The sequence below is a fragment of the Sus scrofa genome, chromosome 1, assembly GCF_054392235.1.
Source record: "Sus scrofa isolate SSC_HxYL_T2T_F1_AM1 chromosome 1, Sscrofa_HxYL_maternal_Yorkshire_Landrace_v2.0, whole genome shotgun sequence".
Taxonomy (NCBI): Eukaryota; Metazoa; Chordata; class Mammalia; order Artiodactyla; family Suidae; genus Sus; species Sus scrofa.
The window spans coordinates 144,445,444-144,462,910 of NC_139383.1; the positions used below are offsets into that span (position 1 = coordinate 144,445,444).

General features: G+C 36.9%; 1 protein-coding gene across 7 annotated transcripts in view; it reads right to left on the reverse strand.

Annotated features, from left to right (window-relative positions):
- The window catches only part of LOC102166428 (uncharacterized), a 531,894-nt gene that overhangs the window by 97,495 nt on the left and 416,932 nt on the right, over window positions 1-17,467 (reverse strand). For 3 of the 7 annotated variants that reach the window (XR_014814727.1, XR_001302356.3, XR_014814724.1), the window contains exons 1-3: window positions 4,381-4,418; window positions 3,630-3,712; window positions 350-671 (exon numbers count right to left, since the gene is read on the reverse strand). The gene's annotated coding sequence lies outside the window, so the exon portion shown is untranslated. Of the gene's footprint in view, window positions 1-349; window positions 672-3,629; window positions 3,713-4,380; window positions 4,627-17,467 lie in introns of those variants that run through there. The other 4 variants (XR_014814728.1, XR_014814706.1, XR_014814729.1 and 1 more) reach the window with 4 other exon arrangements.

Here is a 17,467-nt window from a genome sequence, read left to right on the forward strand (position 1 = left end):
AAATTTTAAGAAATGGAAAGAAATCCCTCTTCTGGTTTTCGTTCTTTCTCTGCTTTTCCCTTTGTCGCTTTAATTTCTTAAACCATTGAAATTATTCATTCTCTGGAGCTTATAAAAAGGCAAGATAGCAAAGTAGTGTAAAGCATAGGCTCTGAATTCAAGGGTCCTTGTTCAAATCTTATGATCTTCTATACCTTGAGGAAATTATATGACATGTAACTGTTAGGGTTTCTGATCCCCAGCTGTAAATGAATGTAATAGAACCTGCCTTATAAGGTTATACCTGGAACACAGTTAGCCCTAAATGCAGCAAGCATTTTATATTCATTGCAATTTCAATTAAATTTACCTTTACAGACAGACTACCAATAGGCAGACTTTGGGAATGTCCAGGACTTTTCAGATAGAAGATTATAGACTTAGAAGGAATAGTTCTGCTTGGAAATACACCTATTTACTTGGGGCTTCATTTAGAATTCTGAGCAGAATCTTCCGTCTTTTGAAGGAGATGGGAGAAATAAGACTTCTATCCAAGAGGAGTGTTGATGGAGGGTTTCTTCACCTTTGTGCTGGAAAGGACACTACTGATGAGTCCTGCCAAGCTGAGATGAGAGAGCCAAGTTGAATATCACCCAGAACCTCCCCTAAAGGGTGGATGTTTCATGTTATGCCTGAGAAAAGGAATGGAAATAGAATGTTTTTATATACTCTGAGTAGCAACAAGAAATAGTAAAAGCTCTGCCTTTTCATTTATTTCATCTCATCTATGATTTTTTTTTCCCTAGGTCAAAGAGTTGCAGCCCTGAAGATCTGACCATAAAATAGACAAAAGAATTACAGAGGAGGATCTCTCCTCTCAAACTAATTCCAAGCACTTAATACTGTGGCAGAGCTTACAAAAAATTAAATATGGATAAACACTATACATTCGATGCATCATTTGGGTTTTAAAACATTTGCTAGTGCTTATTTGCAAATAAGTTTTTCTGGGCTTTCACATCTCCAAATTCCAAATTTTGCATAATTTAAATTCTAAACATTATATAGATAATGCAATGTTTACATGTGGACTCCAAAAATCTACATTTACAGCACTGACACCATATAAAGCAACATTGTCTGGTTATAATGTGAAAACCTTGAATTTTTAAATTGTTTCCTTTAATAATAACCACCAGATTTAGTACTGCAAACAGTTTGACAAGGCAATAAAACTTTGTAACTTTACAGGCCTGGGCTTAAACAGTTATGCCATGGCATTTGGTGACTATCAAGCACAGGTAATCTGATAGATTCCCTGCACTTGGCCCACTCAAACTCCATGCCCACCAAGAGGTTTTTTGTTTGTTTGTTTGTTTGTTTGTTTAAAGTCTTAGAACATTAGGACAATTTTTGAAGAGTTCCATTGTTCCTAGTCTTCATCTCATTATTTAATATTCAACTGTACATCCTCAGAGGAGATGATGGAAGTAACCATATTTGTAGGTTAATTCCAGGGGGTACGAGACAGTCATAAGTAGAGAAGGAATCAAGAAAAGCCGATAGCACCTTTTCAACTCTTAAAGCAAATTCTTAAGATTTATGCTATACTAATCATTATTTGGCATATAAGATCATCTCTATTATTAAATTCCCTCTGTTCACTGGAGAGAAACAGTTACATGTTTTCATATCTGCCTGTACCTTAAAGTAGTCTTCGAGGAATATTAAGTAGAAGAACCGAGCCCATGTGTTTCCTGACCTTACAGGAATTTGCTATCCAACTAAGCATGAACATGCATTAAATCATATTCGCATCCACATCTCCAAATTTCTTGAATTAAGAACCTGCTTCAGGAAGTATATTTTTTAAAAAAAGAAAGAAACACTTCGTCTACATGGGAAACAAACCTCAGACAAAAGGCTGGGGTCTTACTCAGGGGGAAATTGTTAAAACATAGCATAGCAGAAGCACTATAGAAACCCAATATTTGCCTAACAGATTTTGCACAAGTCTCCAGTGCACAGTCTACTTTGTACTTCAGCACTTACCCCTGTGTATGATTTGATTTGGATGTATGTAGGCTGTCTAGGATTTTTATGTGTCCCCTTTTTTCTCTGATCATCTCCAAACCGAGCCCTTAAAAATAATAGCCTTTTAGAATCTCTAGAAAACTAAAATTTATCTGTCTCGCCTTATGTTCATTTTCTTTCAAAACACACATATCTTGTGAGCTTTTTTACATAAAATAAAATATCATCAGCCATTTTCAAATACAAAATAAACCCAGTTTACCCTAATAGAGTTATCATTACAAAAAGAAGCTTATCCGTAGCATGCAGATAGCTAATAAAGGAAGGTCCCTACAAGATACTTTGCCTTCCCAGGAATGCCAAGACCTCCGATATTTTTTTTTTTTTTCTGAATTCTGTTAAACTAATTCTGTGTGATAGGCAAATATGTCCTCCACATGCTGGTGAATTAAAATTCAGCTTTCAGTGAATAAGATTAATTGCCTCTTCAGACAAAGCTGGATTTGCGCTCCTATTAGAGAAAAGGGAGGGGGGAAAAGCAAGGGGCAGGGTGCCAGCTAGACTGCAGTATTCAGTTACACGTGAAATGATTTGTAATTCTGAGTAATCACTTAGGACAAGCCCTTGCACCATTTTATCTATACATGACTCTAGGCCAAAGTCAATACTCATAGTAAAATAATGAGATGAAGCTAACTGAGCCCTTTTATTAATGCTCCAAGGAGCAAATCTGATGCTTGAGTTTTTCCCATTGAAATTATCCACTTCTTCCTAAAAAATGAACAAGTGGGTCAGGATGCCCAGTAGCAGCCAGGGTACCTGCTCCAGAAAAATCATAAATAACCGACCCTACCCACCTCCCTCCTTCTGTTTGTGTACTGGGCTTCACCCAGATGCAGGAGAAAGCACATGAATTTTGCATTACCTCTAGGCTCATTAAAGAGATCTGGCTCTCTCCTAATAGTTTCCCCCTGACCTAGGGACACACACACACACACACACACACATACACACACACATAGCGGATGAACCTTAAAAACAATGCACAGTATCTGCTTTCTCTTCCTCATCAGTCTTATAAAGAAAATCCACTGTTCTTGCAAATGCACAGCTTGGTGACAGAGTCAGCATGCAACTGTTAGGGAAATGAGATGGATAACCAGATGTCCCAGTTTCCTGGAGATGGGACACAGGAAGAGAGAAGGTACTCGGAAGGAGGGGAGAAGGAAAGAGATGGTGAAATCCTTAATTGTAGCCCCCAAATTTCATTTTCCACCTGTGTCATCACCAGGCAGGTCACCAATCAGGAAATTAGCATTAAATGACTCCCTAAGTCATGGGCAGTGTATCACTTTATTACTCTTATCTATTTTGAAGGCCTAAAGATCTACTAGGAAATTTTTTTTAATAGCCCTTAATGTTGTTTTCTAAAACTTAGAGAAATAATTTATGTGCTGGCTAAAATAATCTTTTACTGGAAAAACCCAATCTAATATTTCTGCTCTTCTCAGAAAAAAAATCTAAACCAACTTTTACTTATTAAGGCAAGGTCTCCATACACATGCATTCCAAAATAAAACAATATAGGTAAAATAGAAGAAAGGGCATAAAGATACCTGCGTTCAAATTCCAAATGTATATCTTTTCAGCTCGGTGACACTTCCAAATTGTTTGACATCTCTGAGCACAGTCTTCACATCTGTGAAAAGAGAATTAAACATGTACAGGCAAATTGTGAAGCATATTACTTAGTTCAATATCTAACACACAAACACAATTACTCACATCCCTCTCTGATTATTCATGTTACAGGGAGTATGAAATATTGATATAGAGACCATAGAGAGTTCAAATAAATTATCCCTTCTAACATTTCTCTGATTAGGCTTTCTGTAGATGACCCAAATGGTTTTTTGAATTTCATTTCCATTGGTGTGCTCGTTGGTAGAGATACCATGAAATTTTCCTCCAAAAATCTTATATGAATTGACAATCAAAGAATCAGTCATGAAGCACAGAAGTTGCTAAAAGATTCAAGTACCTACACACTGAACATGTGTGAAATTCACACTAATCCTATTTTGTCCAGGCTATAACACCGTGTTGCACACAGCCTGAACTTGGAATGGTAATTTTTTTTAGCAATTTCCGGACACAGAGTTCCTATGACTAAATAGCTCACACTGTCCCAAATGAAATTTTCTGTCTAATGAGGACACAACCCACACTCATTCAGATGAACCAACACAAAGCAACTTGCAGGCATTCAGGGAAAAGAGCCTTTAGGTAGAAGATAAAGTGCATATGAACCTGCCAATACTTAAGAAAGCTTGGTATTGAGGGGAGGCCTGAAAAAGTTTGGCATACCTGGCATGCAGAGTAGGCAGAGAAGCACAAAGCACTGTGAGAAGGAAGGAGAAAAAACCAGCCAGATGATCCTCACCAGCAATTGTGAAGGGCTTGCACCTGACATGGAGCAAGACTCCATATCAGGTGCAAGTCTAGGTCCTACCACCATCCATTTTAATTCAGAAATCCTAGGGTGATTTCTGAGAATCTTCGTTCTAACAAGCTCCCCAGGTGATTCTAGTGGAAGGTGATACACAAAACACTAAGAAACTGCTGCAGTGTACTAGGAGTCATTTTATCAAAAGAGTGATGTCATCAGATACGTGCTATAAGAAGATAAATAGTTCCTGGGGGATAAACTGGACAACACCAAGACTAGAAGGGTGTGCATGATCCAATGGGGGAGCTTCTTCAATGAGGCATCAGGGAAATAATGAGACCACTGAGCTAAGTACCATTAGATGAGAATGTACGAAAGAGATACGGAACTTTAGCAGGACTTGGCGGCTTACTGGTTAGAGAAGGGAGGAATTTAGCATGATTTCAGATTTCCTATTTGAGTTCTGCTTCAGATGATTATGTTTGTTGAAATGGATTATATAGGGAGATGGGTAATTTAAACTCATTAAACTAAATTTAGGATATATCAGGTTTAGTAAAGTGGTTAAAAGCATGACCTTTGGGATCAGATAGCTGGGTTTAAAGCCTAATTTTGCCACTTAATTTCTATGTGACACAGACAAGTTGCTTTACCTCTCTGATGAAAGAGTGGGGAAAATAATTAGGAAATTTTTTGAGTAAATCAGTTAATATAAGAAAAGACCTTAACACAATGCCTGAAAGTGTTAATAAATGTTAATAATCATTAATTTTAATGTCATCATCATTAGCTAGCTGGAGATATTCCATAGACAGATGAAAATATCATACGGATGGTTGTTAAAACTTTACTACAGTTATGATCATCCAGAGAAAGAGAAACATTTGAAGAAATAAGAACTAATGGAATCCAGGGGAATACAAATACTTTAGTTGATAGATACACTCGATAAAGCTGAGGAATAGTCATACAGAAAGAAAGCAGAAAATAGTATAGGGCAAGGGTATACAGCAGCTTAAGACAGAGGGAGTTGTCACCAGTGTCACATGATTCAGAAAGCTTAGGTTAAATAAAAGTCAAAAAATACCTATTGTATTTGACGAATGGAAAGACATTAGTGACCTTAACTAGAATGGTTTCTATGATGTGGGTGAAGTCCCTTTTAGGAGGTGGAAGAGCTGAGGGAAGAACTAAACTGTGTAAAAGGAGAAACAACATGGTAGCAAGGAGAATTATCAGGTGGAAAAGGATTGGGTTTTCTTTTTTACTATGGGAGGGACATGAACACATTTTCAAGCTTAGAGAAATGACCCAGTGCAGAGGAATAAGGACAGAATTGTTGATAAGAGGGGAGTCTAAGAGGTGATGAGAAAGGATGAAACAGAATAAAAAGACATGAGTGAGTCCTAGCTTTGGACAATAAAGAGAAACATCTTAACCTGGCTCTCAAAGGAAGGACTTAAATAAATGGTCAACATTCTAGAATCCTGAAGTAGCCGTATATAAAGACGAGTGTATTCCTGCCAGAGAATATCAAGCTTCTATTTACAATTGCAGTAGAATCTCTGGTGAAAGTGAAGGGGCTACACTGAGAAGTGGGTTAGGCACTAGAGGAGAGAGCTAAGAATTTGGTATAAATAACAAGAGACAAGGGAGTTGACCAAGGACTATAAAAGCCACCTCCTGGTTAGTGAGCTTATTTGGTTTTCTCTAGCTCTCTTCAACGTGTGCATGATTGTACAAAGAAAATGGATCATGATCTTACTTTAAATTTTATAGAGCATATGTCATAGAAAGACAAGATAATAAAAAGAGATGGTGTTGGAGAGGGCAGAGCTAAAGTCATAGACCAAGTTTAAGAGAGAAGGAAATGAAGTTGGAGAGAAGCTGTTTGTCCAAGAGCAAACTGAGGACTCAAAAGAAGTTGGGATCAGTGAGGTGGAAGAACATTCAAAAAGTAAGAAAAATGGAAAGACAGAATTGAGATATTCAAGTAAAATTAGGTTCATGTCATTTCAGAGGTGAAGCAGCCTCAGATGTTGATAAAATTATATATATGGTTGTGAACAGGGTGACATTCAAACCATTTCATGATGGGTATAGTCAGGCTTCCCCTGAAGCTCGAGCAGCATCTTTGTGTTCCTCACAATCAGGGATCTTCCCTTTTGTTGCTGGACTGTGGGGAATTCTGGAGCTGTCCCACAGGAGTGGAGGGGCATGGCAGAAGGGGAGGGAGCATCTGGGCAGAAAGTGTTTAGCATCCAGCACATGGGTATTTTTCTATTTCGATAGCCAGGATATACTGGTTGAACACCACTTCTAGCCATGAACTGGGTGACTGAAGAGGAGGAAAGATCAAGACTGTCACAGTAGAAGAAGTTGAAGAAGATTTTCCATATTCAGCCTTATGAATATGGAAAATCTTCCAGGATGATGACTAGAACTGATATGAGAAAATATCTGGGGGATGGCTTAATTATGCAATAAATGTAGGCCCGTGCCCTCAAGATTGGTAGAAAATATCCATGAGGAAAAGATAAAAACAGTATATCTAATGCATGGCAATCCAAAAAAAAAAAAAAAAAGACAGCAATTTCCAAATAAATGAGGGAAATCAATGATTTATCTGTTAGAAGCAACTTGAAAGTTAGGAAGTTGACTTCTATTCTGTTTATAAATATGGGAATTGGGAGAAACTGTTCAAAGTGCTTGACTGTTTTTACTTTTCATTCTTCTCCAAATGGATGGACTCAAATGTGAGGTTTACTTTCTGCTCCTCAGCCTCGATTACCTGGCTATTGTTCCTATCAACTCTCATGTCATTTAACTTTTAACTCCTGGCCTCTATCTATATAGGTATACATTGTCATTATTGTCTTTTTTCTTTGACATTCCAAATAAAGGATACTATGAATGTGTTTATTTAATTGTCACCAGGAGACTTTCTATTTTCCTTTCATCTAAAATGGGGCCCTCTGAGCAGAGGCTTGCTGGAGTTTGGGGGTGATCATTGAAACTCTAGAACCATAATCATGTATGGCTCTTTCTGTTGCATTCTTTCCTTGCCTTTCCTTCCTTACAAACATCCTACTTCTTTTGTCTTTCTCTTTTATTTCTTTCCTCTGCTTCTTGTTTAAATGTAAGGTTATTCTTAGGTATTCTGTAGCTATCATGTTGGACCCTCTCCCTCATCTCCAAACCTAGGCTTTCTTGAATTTGGAGAAACAAAGACAGATGTGTAAATAAAAATCTGTTTGGGCACCAGGGCATTCAAATCTATTTGTATAATTAGTTCACTTTTGTGTCTTATTAACCCAATGAGTTATTTACTTCCCAAGTTTTGGCAATGGTCTCTGATAAGTTGTCGCCCTCATTTACCCCATGATTCTCTTGAAACTATTAGCAGATTTAACTGTTTAAACTACTACATTAAAAGGGAAATATATTTTTAAAGTCAAAATAAAGCTGATGTGAATGTAAAATTGGCATTATTAAGAGAATGTTATTCCAGTGTCTAAGATGTATGCTAATATAAATGGTTAAAATAATTTAAAATGAAGAGTTTCCACTGTGGTGCAGTGAGTTAAGAATCTGACTGCAGCACCTTGGGTAGCTGCAGAGATGCAGCTTCTATCCCCAGCCCAGTGCAGTTGGTTAAAGCATCCAGCATTGCCACAGCTATATAGGTCCCAGCTGAAGCAAGGATTTAGTCCCTGGCCTGAAAACTTCCATATGCCATGGGTTTGTCCATAAAAGACAATAACTTAAAATGAGATTTTATTGTAAATTAGAATATATAAACATTTAAACTCTATCTTTGAGCAATAATTGATCGATTTGAAGGCTTTTCCCATTTAACAAACATCTATTTTTTCTGCAGCATAAAGAAAAAAGGGAGTATTTGTATTTAGGCTTCTGTAAAACTAAATATATACATATATCTATGTATATTTTTTTGGTACATAGGAAATGGATTAGCAAAAAGTCAGCCTTTTCTATATTAAATAAAATAAAACAACTCATAATTTTTGATATTCCATTTAAACACGTTATGAGAAAAAGAATATCTCAAAACCCTGTCTTTTTTTTTTTTTTCTCTTGTCTTTGAATAACTTGGGCAGGAAACCTCAACATTTTATTTGATTATTTAAGAGTTCCCTTTGGAGTGGAAGTAGATAGAGCTTGATATCACCATGTATAAATAAATAATTTGAAGGTTTTCTATGTCCAGATAAAATTCTAAAATCTGATAAGTGGGTTTCATTTCATCTCTTGCTATTTTCGTGGTGGGAAGCCTAGTTTTTTCTTCCCCTCAATGGCCTGTAGTCCTCCCAAGATTGCTCCCTCCGGGCCCTCCTGCGGGTTGAGGGATGTATTTAGGATTTCATCAGCCCTTTTCATCTGACTGCCATTCTGCATTTTAATCCCCGCTCCTCGGTCCTCTCATAAATTGGAAAGTACTGCATCATCTCCTCTTTCTCTCCACCCCCTAAAACCACACAGAGTCCACAGCAGCACAAGAATGATAAAATGCCAGCTTAGAGATCTGCTTCATTATGAAAATGTGTCTGGTGACACTTTTCTTCTGACAGTCAACAACATGAAATTCAGTAAACAAGCATATAATTGTGTGTGCCATTTAATATCATGATGGTTGCTAGTGATGGCTGCATGCTTTATAAAAAGGTGAATGGAATTCATCAGTTCATGTCTTAATTTAAAAAAAAAAAAACAAACAAATATTTGCTTAACACCTAAAATATGCCAGGAATTGGGCTAGGCCTTAAGAATACAAAAATGAATAAACATGTTCCTGCCTTCAAAACCTCACAGTCAAGTAAAGAGACAGTCATGTAAATAAATTATTACAATTGACTACAACAAACAATAATTAAAGTATAAAATTCCATTAAGGCCCAGAGAATGGATGAACTAACAACCCAAGAGGAAGGTCAGAAATACACAGAATATAGTGTTTGAACACTTTTTGGAGGAAGAATATGAGATAATAGAAGGAAGCCATTTCAAGCAGTCATGTACCAAGGCCCAGAAGAAAAACAACAACAACATGACATTGTTACATAGCTGCCAATAGTTTGGCATCTAAAGAACATAAAATGACAGCTGGCATATTGCTGAGTTTGGACATTATAAATTCCTGGGAGGAAGTGATGACATTTATTTTTAGTATCAGAATCTCCTCACGTTAGTTTGTCTCTGAAGTTCCTGGGTAATGCAGGAGACAGGTATGGCACCCTGAATCTTAGAAAAGCACATCCAGTTCATGATGCTTTCCAGAAACAGGTAATGTGATCATTCAAGCCTGGTTCAAAGGATTGCCTTTTGACAAAAAAGGAAAAAGTAAAGGCAATCTTTTCTAAGATAAAATAAAAATGTCTATTATCCTTGCCTAGCCCTATCAGAGCATAGAACAGAATTTGTAGGAATTTAGAGTAATGTCATACCTAAGAGAGTTCATCATCAAAAACTCTACCACAGGCAAAATCATTTGTTCAGCTTCTCTTCTCTTATCACACCTTGTATTCTTCTGGAGCATTCCCAATGTGAGAGTGACCTCACAGAGAACTCCAATTCTTTACCCTTAATTGCTTTATTTCTAACTACCAACTCCCTCAAGAATTACATCCCTCCTCTAAGAGCTCTCATTCCAAGGTCATTCTTCACAACAACTTTTTTGCAAGTGTCCTTAATTCCCTGAGCTCTTTCTCCTTCCATCACACCCACTGGGCAAATCCCAGTGATGAATCCAACAATGCATTTTCTCTGAGCAGAATTCACTGCCGGACAAAAATCCTAAAATGAGAAAAATGGGATCATGGTTAATTCATGTCACCAGCTTCAAATGGCCTTTCAACACTGAGACTAAAGTGAACTCCCACTCATCAGCACAGTGGCTGGTCAACACCTTCTCCAGGCTCCTCCAATTGACCCAGCCCCTTTTGTTCTCATCAGGTAACCCAACCTCATGAATCACTGAGAATACAGAAATGACATAATATATATTACCTTCTCATGACTAAATCTGCATCTGCAGTCATCTAGTCATCTCCTTCATCCCTGTGACAAGGAAGAAGCTACCCTTCTTTCAAAATTCTATCTTTTTCAGTGTTTCAAGTAACATTAAAAAAAATAAACCCAAGCTCAACACTATTACTTCCCATCATTCTTGCTTATACTCCCACCATTCCAGCTCTTTCGTGGTTCGCCAATGATTTGTATCACCAAACCAGTTCTTCTATACAAAAATCCTTTCTCACTCCTTCCTCTTTACATAGCCTCTTTGCTTCTGCAATAATATACTCTCCTGGTCATGTTTCTATTCATTTGATTCTTCCTTCTCAGATCCAAAGCAGAGACTGAGATGAGGATTTGTGTGCAAGTAGTTGATCTGCGAGGTGGTCCAAGGGCTTAAGTGTTAGGGACTTTGTAAGTTAAGATAAGCAAAGAGTCTAAAGTAATAAAAATGTGTTATCAAGGCCAACATGGTAGGCAAGAGGGGCAAAGAGATGAATTCCTCTCAGTCCTTCTTCAAAGTGTACAGAATGCCTCCCCTTAATTTTTTGAAAGATTTGGTTGTTTCTTCCTTTTTTATCTACCATTTAATTTGGGGGTTCCTCAGAACTCAGTCCTGAGCCATCTTCTCTTATCACTTTAATATCCTTCCCAGTAATCTCAGACATTTAATGCTATAAATAGCATCAAAATATTTATACTCCCTGGATTTTTATCTACAACACAGATTGCTATTCCAAGTATAGCTTTCTATGTGCTTCCTCTGTTTGGAGGTACATCAGGCATCTCATATTTAGGATACCCCAAATAATCTCTTGAACTTCCCCCACTTCTGGTCCAAATCTGCCTCTTCTTTAATTCTCCACATCTTAATAAGTGGCACTTCCATTTGCTCAGTTATACAAATGCAGACTGGAAGTCATTTGACAAACCCCTTCTTCTGTCTACCTATATTTAATCCATCAACAAGTTCTGTTAATCCTACTGCCAAACCTTATCTCAGATGTGTCCAATTTTTATCATCTCATTCAACATCTAGACTACTGAAAGAGTTTGCTTCCATTTTTGCTTTCTTCCAATCCACTCTGCACACAGTAGACAGGATGATCCTTCAAAAACATAAATCAAATTTTATTATTCCCATGCCTGGAGGATTTAATTGTCTTCATATTATCTCGAAGTAGATAGCAATTTGTCCGAGTTTTCTTGAGTGAAGTCCTGGTTTGCGCCAGTTTAATTATTAGCAGTGTTCATTTTCATTCTCCAAAGGGCTCTTTTTTGGACAATAAATTATATGGTCACCCCTACTCTTAAATACAAAATTCCTGTAATTAGACTTACTCCAAACTCATCTCATTACATTAGCCAAGTAGCAAGCACCAACAATTTCCTGCTTCAGGGTCCTGGTACACGTTGTTCCCTCTGAAAACAGTACACTTTCTCTAATCCTTCCACTTAGCCAAATCCTACTCTTTCATCGAGTCCACTTAAGGGGAGTTCCCATTGCAGCTTAGTAGAAACAAACCTGACTAGTATCCATGAGGATGAGGGTTGAATCCCTGGCCCCACTTAGTGGGTTAAGGATCTGGCTTTGCTGCAAGCTGTTGCTATGGCTGGCAGGGTTTGCTTCGATTTGACCCCTAGGCTAGGAACTTCCATACGCAGCACTTGTGGCCCTAAGGGAAAAAAAAAAGTCTTCTTAAGATCACTTGTCACTTTCTAAAACAGGCATTTTTCAATTTCAGCATATAAATCATTTCTGCTAGGACTTTTTTTTGTATCCTCTCACTCTCATTATTAATGTAATTATAAATTTACTTGGATATTCATTTGTTACTATACAGCTTCCCTATCATATAATGAGCACAAGGCAAGAAAAAATATCCTCTACTTATGAATGTATATTCCAGCACAGTTGGACCCCACTATAAGTATTCTCTAATGCAGTTAAAAGAATGGAGAGTAGAAGAGAGAGAAAAACCAGTCAAGGCCTTTTAATACACCCATTTTCTAAATCTGAATAAATATAAAACCTCTCCTCACTCTGACCTACTAGAGTACAATGAAGATGTTGAAAGAAAATACCAACATTGGAGGTGCACATAAAATTATCTAGTACTTTGTTGAACATAACCATTTAAACACAATGGAGATAAATTCACACAGGCAATAGTTTAAAATGCCTTGGTGAAGAGGGGAATTCTATTTGCTGTTTCAAAAGAGTAAGTTTAAAAAAAAGGATAATATACTTAATGAAAAATTCAACTTAGAACAAAAAAGCATTCATATGAGAATACCTACCAGATTAGTTATCTGATTAGGATCATAGATTGATCAAGTCTTAGAGCCAGAAGGACGCTGGACATGGGCTAGTTCAATTCTATCATCTTGCGAGGAAGGGAACTGAGTCATAGGAACCAAAGATAAAGTCAGAAGTCCACAGTAACAAATGGATGGTTTCTCAAGTGTCTGCATAATGAGACAAGTCTATTGCAAAAATATTTATTTTATAGTGACTAATACAAAATCTTAATAATACATATTTTAGAAATGAAAATCAATATACTAGATCTATAAGAAATACATAACATGTAGATAATCTTTTACACTAATAATTACCTTCTTCTACCCCATCAGTCTCATATGCAGCAGAAATGAATGTGCTGTGGTGGAAAAAATACACGTTCAGATTTGTAGAACCCAGTTGTAAAGGTGAATTATTAAATGACACTTCAGGAGTTCCCTTCGTGGCTCAGTGGTTGACGAACTCAACTAGTATCCATGAGGACACGGGTTCAATTCCTGGCCTCACTCAGTGTTTTGAGGATCCGGCATTGCTGTGAGCTGTGGTGTAGGTCGCAGATGCGGCTGGGATCTCGCGTGGATGTGGCTATGGCTGTGGTGTAGGCTGGCAGCTACAGCTCCAATTCGACCCCTAGCCTGGGAACTTCCATATACCTCAGGTGTGGCCTTAAAAATACAAAAAATAAAAATAAAATAAAATGACATTTCAAACATTTTTTTCCAATGAAATAATGTATCAACTATTATCATATAGTGATGAATTATTTTATTTTCTTTAATTAAAATGTGTTCTTGGTTAGGCTTCTCCCCTTTGATGGCTTTTATTTTTCACTTGACAATGAATTCATCAAGCTATTACTAAGTTTTGAGCCTTCAAAAACTGGCACATATTTCATAGAGGGATACTTGCTTTAAACAGTATATACTGTATACTTTCTGTGTTCTGTGTGTGAAGTCACCCCATTTGTTTTTCAAAACAAGAATTACCAATCTACCTCCCCACCATGAACAGAAATGTCATACTGTAAGAAGTGTACTTTCTATATACAACCTGCATCACTGCTGTATGGCAACAAAAAAGGCTAAAATGTCAGGATTAACTGAAGGACAAACATAACACTGGTTTGGGCCAAGATAAAGATCCCATTATAACTCCTCAGACTGTTCTGAGAGGCTGAATATTTTCCATATAGATATTATATGCCCTAGCAAATTCCTCTCCAAATTCTTCTGACCATGTCCAGACTTAGTGATTCACAGATCTTATGCACACTATATTATTTGTTTAGCTTCCAAATGTAAATACAGTCTGCAAACTCTTATGATATATCTTAGTTTTAATAAATATTAAGCTGATATGACATTCTGAAATATGAATATTAAAGAATGAAAGCACTTTTAGTGCATACGAAAGAGTATAATGTCCATTCAGTAAAAATACCTGTCGAAGAGCCTTAATATACAACAAAAGAATGGAATGGAGAAATGGATAATGGAAGAAATTATTTCCTCATCAAGATTCTCCAATCTGTGACATTTTTCCAACCTGGAAAATTTACCATGCAGAATATTCTCCACCCCAGAAATGTAAGCCAGTATTTAGCCGTTACATGAACAATAACTTTAAAGGCTGCTAAAAGCCCCATGTGAGGTTTTCATTACAAAGACCTAATTTAAGGTATGTCAAATCCAATGTGGAAATTGTAATAATTTCTACAGAAGTTCAGGACTTTTTTTTGTGTGTGGGGGGGGAAGTATTTTGGCTTCCCTTGTTTTAGGGTGGAAAGTGACTAATGATGCCCTGGAAGTAATTAACTTTAAAAGAAACGGCTAAGAGTATTTGACCCCCCTTTGATGAAGTGTGAACCCTAGATCCTGTTCCACCAAAGAAGAACTGGGCTAATCTAGCTCTGGGAGAAGGAAAAGTGTGTAAGTAGAGGGAGCAAAAGGAATGCATTTGTTATTGTTCCTTTATCTTAGAGAAGCTATTTCCAGTGATCACTGGTAGAAACTGCTGATAGTCAATCTCATATTTTCACTCCATGTTTGACATCAATGTTGTCAATACGACATAATCGTCTCTGTCAAAAGCATCATTCATTTCCAAACTGCAGAGTTATTTACAGTCGTGTCTTCACTCAATGTAACACTATCACTCAACACTCAGCTGTCCCTTCTCTGTTTTAAGTAAACATTCGGGCAGACTTTTAAAGAAGCTCTATTTTAGGTTAGGCTAACAACCTGAAAATGAACCCAAAGAGAAAAACTTCTTTTCCTGTCCAAATACCATTTGGACAAATGGATAAAGTTTTTCACAAGAACTGGCATTTCAGATTGAGTTCTGTTTGGTAAGAGACATGGTGCTGAAAAGTGACATTTATAATGACAGCAATATGGATCCCCAATAAAGAAGACTGGGTTGTATTTTGCTCTAATTATAACCATTTGAATTTGTGTGTGCATTTTTAAAAATTTGGAAATCAATTATAATAATGTAGCTTCTGGTTAAGTACATACTCTAAATCTCTATTTGCGAAAACATGGCTGACGTGCATCTTTGAATACAATTAAATAGTAAACATTGTGAGGAAAATTCAATCTCATACTTCTAAACACCCGAATGAATAACTACTTACTCCATGGCTTCTATGCACCCAGGATGGTGCCAGCTGTATAGTACATGAAAAAAAAAAAAAATGATGGCAATACGAAGGAAACAAGGGTAAGTAGAAATCAGACGGTGTTTTAAAATAAATTTAATTTGTCTTTTTAGCTACTCTTTCAGAGAAATTAAACCCTTAAAACTCTTGGTATATGCAGAACTATTTCCCAGAGACAACTACTTATGTCTTTTCACTAGCAGAAGGCATGATAAAGGCTAAGAAGAGGTGGATGGAATTTTGAAAATTGAAAGCAAGATTAAAGCTAATTTAACAGACAGAATTTTGGTGGTCTAATGACTTTCAGAAGCTGTTTATTTTCAGAGCTTTTCCTAAGAAAAGCATAAATATCACTATCAGTCTGTGTGGGATCCCTTCCTCTTGATATGAAATGCATCAAGCCTATAAACTAAAAAATAAATTAGCCATTCTAAATATATTTTTGTTATCTGAACAAGCTGGAATGAGTTATTCTGAAACCAGTGCATTTTACAGTAATAATAGCTGCTACTTACTGTGAGACTACTGTATGGCAGACGCTTGCATAAATTATCTCATTTAGGCTTCTCTCTAGATGATGGATGTGTTATCTATCATCACTTCCGTTTTACACATTAGGCATCTAAGGTGGGCAGAGTTTCAGGGATGTTTCTCAAGGTTCTATAGTTAATATTAATAGTGATTTAGCTAACATTACTATCAACATAAATACTATGACTTTTTTGTGTATGTTTCCTTCTAATTCTCATAGTAATTCGGAAGTTGGTACTGTTAATATCCTCATTTTACGTAACAAGAAACCAATAAAATCTTAGACTTTTAACAATTTGTATTATAAAAGATGTAACTTAACTAGTTCATGATTGTGCTGGGATATGAGCATAGGTTTTTTCCTACTCCAAAGTCAATGCTTTTCCCAACTAACCATACCCATCTCTCCAAGACCAAAATTGGAATTTGAATGCATAGCTTATGTTTTTAGTAAATGCACAAGTTCCCTTTTACCTCATTGTCCTAATAGAAGTTAAGAATATTAAAACAGTTTCTTATTGTCTCAATTTCTAGGTCTTACAGTTTCCTTTTGTCTCTCTCTTCCTTATCCCATGCTATCCAAGCCTACCTAGGACTCCTGGACTCTTCCCTCCTTCCTTCCCTTCCTTCCCTTCCCTTCCTTCCCTTCCCTCCCTCCCTCCCTCCCTCCCTTTCTTTCTTTGTTTCTTTGTTTCTTTGTTTCTTTGTTTCTTTCTTTCTTTCTTTCTTTCTTTCTTTCTTTCTTTTTCTTTCTTTCTTTCCTTCCTTCCTTCCTTCCTTCCTTCCTTCCTTCCTTCCTTCCTTCCTTCCTTCCTTTCTTTCTTTCTTTCTTTCTTTCTTTCTTTCTTTCTTTCTTTCTTTCTTTCTTTCTTTCTTTATTTCTTTTTTCTTTCTTCCTTGTCATATCCATAGCATGCAGAAGTTCCCAGGCGAGGGATCAAACCCATGCCACAGCAATGACCTGAGCCACAGCAGTGACAATGCCAGGTCTTTAATCAGCTGCACCACAGGAACTTCTGAACTCTATTTAATGAGAATTCTTTCTTTGATTTTGATTATCAGATGGTTTCTGGCCCAATGCTAGGGTTTGCTTTTCATTTTGTGGTGTTCTCCATATTTTCCTAGCTTCTCTGATAGCAATGTAAGACCGAGAAACCAGGCTCCTAAGAATGAAGTTTGTGCTTCACACAGAGTACCATTCTGTAACTTCCACCTGTTCATTCTATATCATGGTTTGCTGGTTGGAGACAAAGCATAGTAGCATAATACTGCCAGGGTTGCTCTGTATCTGATTGTATCTTTGGTCTCAAACTCTTATCACCAAAATTGTTTGCAATGACCGTATTTCCATCTTCTTTCCTGTCACCCTCTCACTTTGCCCTCCCATTTCCATTCATTTTTTCTACGTTTTATTGTCCTTTCTATTTCTATATGGACATGCCCCTCTACTAGTCCATTCTGCTCCATCCCTATTTCA